The 6,000-nt window shown below is 41.4% G+C and overlaps 1 protein-coding gene across 2 annotated transcripts in view; it reads left to right on the top strand.

Annotated features, from left to right (window-relative positions):
- Positions 1-2,894: 2,894 nt before the first annotated feature.
- The window catches only part of LOC118371426 (sodium- and chloride-dependent taurine transporter), a 41,162-nt gene continuing 38,056 nt past the window's right edge, over positions 2,895-6,000 (top strand). The window contains exon 1 of one of the 2 annotated variants that reach the window (XM_052481915.1): positions 2,895-3,059. The gene's annotated coding sequence lies outside the window, so the exon portion shown is untranslated. Of the gene's footprint in view, positions 3,096-6,000 lie in introns of both variants that reach the window. The other variant, XM_052481916.1, reaches the window with a different exon arrangement.

Genomic DNA, 6,000 nt, shown 5'->3' with positions numbered 1-6,000 from the left:
GTCGGCTCCAGTATCTGGTGGACTGGGAGGGGTATGGCCCAGAGGAGCGATGTTGGGTTCCGGTGGAGGACATTCTGGATCCCAACATCATCCGTGATTTCCACCTTCACCACCCAGATTGACCCACTCCCCCGGGTCGCCCCCCTGGTCTGTGTCATCTGGTGGCAGGAGCCGGAGTCAGAAGGGGGGTACTGTCCCGTCTGCTCCTCCCCTCCGGTGCGCGACATCTGTGAAATACTAACCACCAGTCCCTGGATTCATTATTACGCACACCTGGCATCCTTCACTATGCGCACCTGCAGATCATAATTTTTCACACCTGGACTCCATTACCTTCCTCATTACCTCCCCTTTATTTGTCCTTCCCTTGTTCATTCCTCAGTGGGTATTGTTTTCATGCACTGTTACACTGTCTTGTTTGTTGTTTTATTAAACGTTTCACCTGCACCTGCTTCTCGACTCACAGCGTCATCGTTACACTCAAGGGCACATACAACAGATTTATTCACTGTGTCGGCTTGGGGATTCAAACCAGCAACCTTTTAGTTACTGGCCCAACACTCTTAAACTAGGCTACGACTAATGGTTGCTATCTCTGGATGCAGAAGTAATAGACAAATGCAATGGTACAACCCAGAAGTCTCAAACACAATGTTTAATAGGGGTTTGAAGTCCAAAACATGCCAGCGTTATGGTGGGTTTATCTAATTGTAAGCTATCAATTAAGGAATCAGTAAATTGTATGTAAAGTCTACGGTTTGATGGTGATCTGGCATATTTTCCTAAGGATGATACTCTAAAAGTTTTCTCTTTCTGTTATTTCATGCCTTACGCTCAGTATCACACAAAGTTCGAATATTAAAGCTGTTACTATGTATTTCCTATGATCGTGACTAGTATCACTGGAACAGTCACTGTCACAGATGACTTTTTGCATGCTTAATTAACCAAGTAAACCTATTGAATAATTAACCAGTTGTGTGACCTGAATAGTTGTATTTAAGCTCACTGTGCTTCTGACCACAAGAAGTGATGAAGTAAATTGGTATAATGGAGTTTTGGTTTGGTTAGAGCACAAGGCTACAGTACAAAAGTCTATGAGCTCAAAAAGTTAAAGATAAGATCAAGACAAGATGCATGCTTGCCTTGATTTGAACTGCCTTTGATTTGAACTGCACTTGATTTGAACTGCCCTTGATTTGATCTGCCTTTGATTTGAACTGCCCTTGATTTGAACTGCCCTTGATTTGAACTGCACTTGATTTGAACTGCCTTTGATTTGAACTGCACTTGATTTGAACTGCCTTTGATTTGAACTGCACTTGATTTGAACTGCCCTTGATTTGAATGCAAATGCAGCTGCTACAAGAAACAGAATTTATGGAATGGGACATTTTGCAAAAAGCCGTGCCTAAAACAAAATGTATTTAAAGCCTGTTGTCTGCCGTTACTGAATTTGCACTGCCTGCACAAGACAGATTCAAGATACTGTCATTATAAACACCTTGTTACCAAACCTCCAGCATTAAGCTTATTCAGAATAACACCTCCCTTGGCAGTTAGGTAAATAGTGGTCTTGCACAAGGTAGGCTGTTACACAACTATAAGGCTGATATGGAACAACACAGATATGATATCACAAAGCAATCTCATCAGGTGATCAAGATTCCAAATACAGCTTTAGGAGTGTTCCCACCATTTTGTTCATGTCACTGGTGAAAAAAATCCATATTCTTGTTTCATGTAACATGTCCAGCAGCTACTTTAGATGCAAGTTCAGTTGCAGTCGCAGTCATAAACACTGGTCCAAAACAGAGTAGTCTTGAAACAACTTCCTCTTTCTCTGCCATTTCCCATTTCGCTGAGAGAAAATAGTGGGTCCTGCTGACAGAGCATATTGTTCTCTTTGGGGAAATGGATGCTGAAACTCAGGGGACTGGGCGGCCTGACAACAGTCTTTGCTTTACAAGAGGCACTTTGGCTAAAAGTCTGCGCCAAGGTACCCAGTACAGGCCACCATGGCTGCTGCCCATCTGCACAAACAATAAAGAAAGGCTCTTTTTGATTCAATTCTGAAGATGAAGAAAAAAAACGGCATGTAGCCTTGAACCGGCTGCTCAACGTTACACAAGAAATGGGTCATTGTTAGAGTGCCCGAAATCACATAATTTCCAAATTGAGGCATACAGTTTAACAACAGATAGCATGCGGTTTGGGAGTAAAATATCACTTTCTGTGGTTCAGGTATAGAAATGTAACCTCTCTGTAGAATGCATAGCATTTGGTGTGACTAGTTTCCCCCTGTGGTTTGCTGACTGTTCCCCTTACCCCCTGGCTAGTGTGTCCCACAAAGCTCCGCCATGCCAACACGTGGTCTTGCCATCTGTTTGGGTAAGGTTGGTTGTCTGTCAGCATTGGATTAGTCTACTAAAGTGCAATGAACCAATATGCGCTGAGCTGAACAAACATACAAAGTTGTGTTTTCATATTAGGCTACCTTGAAAAATGGGCTAGGCCTGATGTTCTTAGGTTGTGCAATACTGAAGACAAATGTGATGGAACTTACATTCAGGACCCTTTTTCCTATCATCAACCAGGTCCTTGCTTATGTTTTAGGGATTATTGTTCATGGCTATGTGGGTTATAGTTATTGTAATGTTTCACTGGTTACCAAGCCTGTGATGAAAACGCCACAGCAGTCCCTCATGTCCTTTGTCCTTTCCATTCCTTTCTTGGCTGAGTTTGTGAGTCCGCATGCGTGCCTTGCTTTGAGACTTGATCGAGCCAGATGAGGTGAGAGCGCCGAGCGATTCAAATTAGCGGGAACCTGTCACTTTAAGAATAAACTCTCCTGTTGCATGGGGAAGCTGGTGATTTTCCACTCAAACTCATATTAAACGCGCACCCGCTCTCAGAAACAAAGGTCAGAGAGAGAGAGAGAGAGAGCGAGAGAGAGAGAGAGAACTCGTGTAATTCATTTCCGATGCAATTGTTTTATTGAGCACTCACAGCACAACACAAGTTTAAGGGACAGCTCGAGCTATAAAATTACCTGGCAGGTAATTAAGCATCATCTTTACCCATCAGAGAGATAAGTAATAGCAAGATTGTTGTTTCTATGTTCTTAATGTATAGGCTAATATTCACATTATTTTCATGATATAAGTCATATTATGATTTATATTATCTGAATAGAGCAGCCAATGTATGTTCTGTAACAATTTCTCAAGGTTTTGGACTGAAATATACATGTTGTTCTTTGATGTTTTCAGATATAAAAATAAGTGTCCTCTTGGGAATCTCTCTCCCTGCTTGATAATGTTTTATTTGAAGTGATGCTAATAATTGCTGTGTGTTTAAAACCTAATTATGCGGTGCGTGTGTCTGTGAGCGCACATGATGTGTAGGCTAAAAACACCATAGCTTGGACATCAACCCAAGAGTGCCTTATATTGCTTTTGGACGACAAACTATTACATTAAAGCCAATGTTTTTAGGTATATTTGATTTGTCATAAAATTATGACAAAATGCAACATTAAAGTATAGGGATATTTTGGTAGCCATTGCCTTTGTGAGTGCGCTTCCGCGTTTAAAATACTATAAATTAATAGGAAATATTTCCTACACTATAGCATTGCTTTTTTATAATGCGATGCATTCTAAGAGGTCAACTTTTGGGGTTTGGGTGGATGTATTGCCTTCAAGCCTTGGCACTCCTTTACGATGTTACTGTCTGTCTCTCCCACGTGTGCCTTCTTAATCTAACCTAGTCTATATTCGATGGATTGGTTTTGTCAAAGTGGAATGATGATGAGGACTGTTATTTGAAAGACGATGCTGTTCGTGAATTAGTTGTGACGGTTTAAGATGGTTTTAATACCCATTAACAGGTTGTATATTTTAACCCACTTATTTTGTCTTTACTCTGCCCGACAGAGTCGCAACTCCCGACAGAGAAACAGGCATTGATTGAGATTGAGGCGTGTCCTTTTTGGTACCATATTTTTTAGGAACAACAATGTTGTAGTTTGCCATCCGTTGATGAAAATGGATCGACTCTCGCCCTCCATTGGCTTTTGTTCGACTTTAAAGAGGTGACGTTTTATGAATCAGATAATGACATTTCAAATTTGCTGCTCCTTTTTGATAAATACTTATTGATGTGTTGGTCTTTGAGACACTGACACAATAGGCTGTAGTAGGCTAGTCTACAAACGAATGTGTCATAAAGATGAAGATGGCTTGTGTTTTTGTTTTGTGTGTCAAGAGTGGATTATGAAACTAGGCATTGCTATATTTCCTAACCATTGTCTTGGGTCAGTAGCCAAGCATACACTTACAGGGATGCTGCAAATATGTTGCTTTCTCACAGAAGCCTGTTTCCAAAGAATCAAAGGATAATGTGAAATCAATAGATATGTGCATTTTATTTTCATTGTATAACTGCATATTACCATTTTGATTCTTCATCTCATATTGTCTTCATTATATGATCAATCATTATATCTACCCTTTTATTTTTTTAACTCAAATGGGCCCTTGTTGAAGAAGACATCAAAAGGGGTAACTGTATTGATATTTCTGTCATATGAATGTGTAACACACTGCAGCTATACTGATGTGTGCACCTTATTACTGATCCAGTATGCAGTATTCCACACCTATCAAAATAACAGTGCCATGGGGTCAAGCATCAGGCTACATTATCCCACATCTCTGTTATCTGACATACATTGCATTCGTAAATTTTTCAGACCCCTTGACTTTTTCCACTTTTTGGTACGTTACAGCCTTATTCTAAAATTGATTTTCCTCATCAATCTACACACAATACCCCCATAATGACAAAGCAAAAACAGGTTTTTAGAAATGTACATAAATATCACATTTACATAAGTATTCAGACTCTTTACGCAGTACTTTGTTGAAGCACCTTTTGACAACGATTACAGCCTTGAGTCTTCTTGGGTTTGATGCTACAATACATGGGTATTTGGGGAGTTTCTCCCATTCTTCTCTGCAGATCCCCTCAAGGTCTGTCAGGTTGGATGGGGAGTGTCGCAGCACAACTATTTTCAGATCTCTCCAGAGATGTTCGATTGGGTTCAAGTCTGGGCTCTGGCTGGGCCACTCAACTGCATTCAGAGACTTGTACAGAAGCCACTCCTGCATTGTCTTGGCTGCATGCTTAGGGTCGTTGTCCTGTTGGAAGGTGATCCTTTGCCCCAGTCTGAGGTCCTGAGCACTCCAAAGCAGGTTTTTATCAAGGATCTCTCTGTACTTTAGTCCGTTCATTTTTCCCTCTATCCTGACTAGTCTCCCAGTACCTGCCACTGGAAAACATCCCCACAGCATGATGTTGCCACCACCATGCTTCACCATAGGGATGGTGCCAGGTTTCCTCCAGACGTGACACTTGGCATTCAGGCCAATCTTGGTTTCATCAGACAAGAGAATCTTACTCCTCATGGTCTGAGAGTCGTTAGGTGCCTTTTGGCAAACTCTAAGCGGGATGTCATATACCTTTTACTAAGGAGTGTTTTCCGTCTGGCCACTCTATCGGGTTCTTGGTCACCTCCCTGACCAATACCCTTCTCCCCCGCTCAGTTTGGCCGGGTGGCCAGCTCTAGGAAGAGTCTTTGTGGTTCCAGACATCTGTGCCTTGACACAGTCCTGTCTCGGAGCTCTACGGACAATTCCTTCGACCTCATGGCTTGGTTTTTGCTCTGACATGCACTGTCAACTGTTGGACTTTATATAGACAGGTGTGTGCCTTTCCAAATCATGTCCAATCAATTGCATTTACCACAGGTGGACTCCAATCAAGTTGTAGAAAGATATCAAGGATGATCAATGGAAACAGGATGCACCTGAGCTCAATATCGAGTCTCATAGCAAAGGGTCTCAATACTTATGTAAATAAGGTATTTCTGTTTTTCTATTTTTAATGCATTTGCAAAGAAAATTAAAAACCTGTTGTCGTTTTGTCATTATGGAG

Source organism: Oncorhynchus keta, chromosome 27, assembly GCF_023373465.1.
Source record: "Oncorhynchus keta strain PuntledgeMale-10-30-2019 chromosome 27, Oket_V2, whole genome shotgun sequence".
NCBI lineage: Eukaryota > Metazoa > Chordata > Actinopteri > Salmoniformes > Salmonidae > Oncorhynchus > Oncorhynchus keta.
Note: the sequence above shows the minus strand (reverse complement) of the source record. Positions and strands in the feature narration are given on the sequence as shown.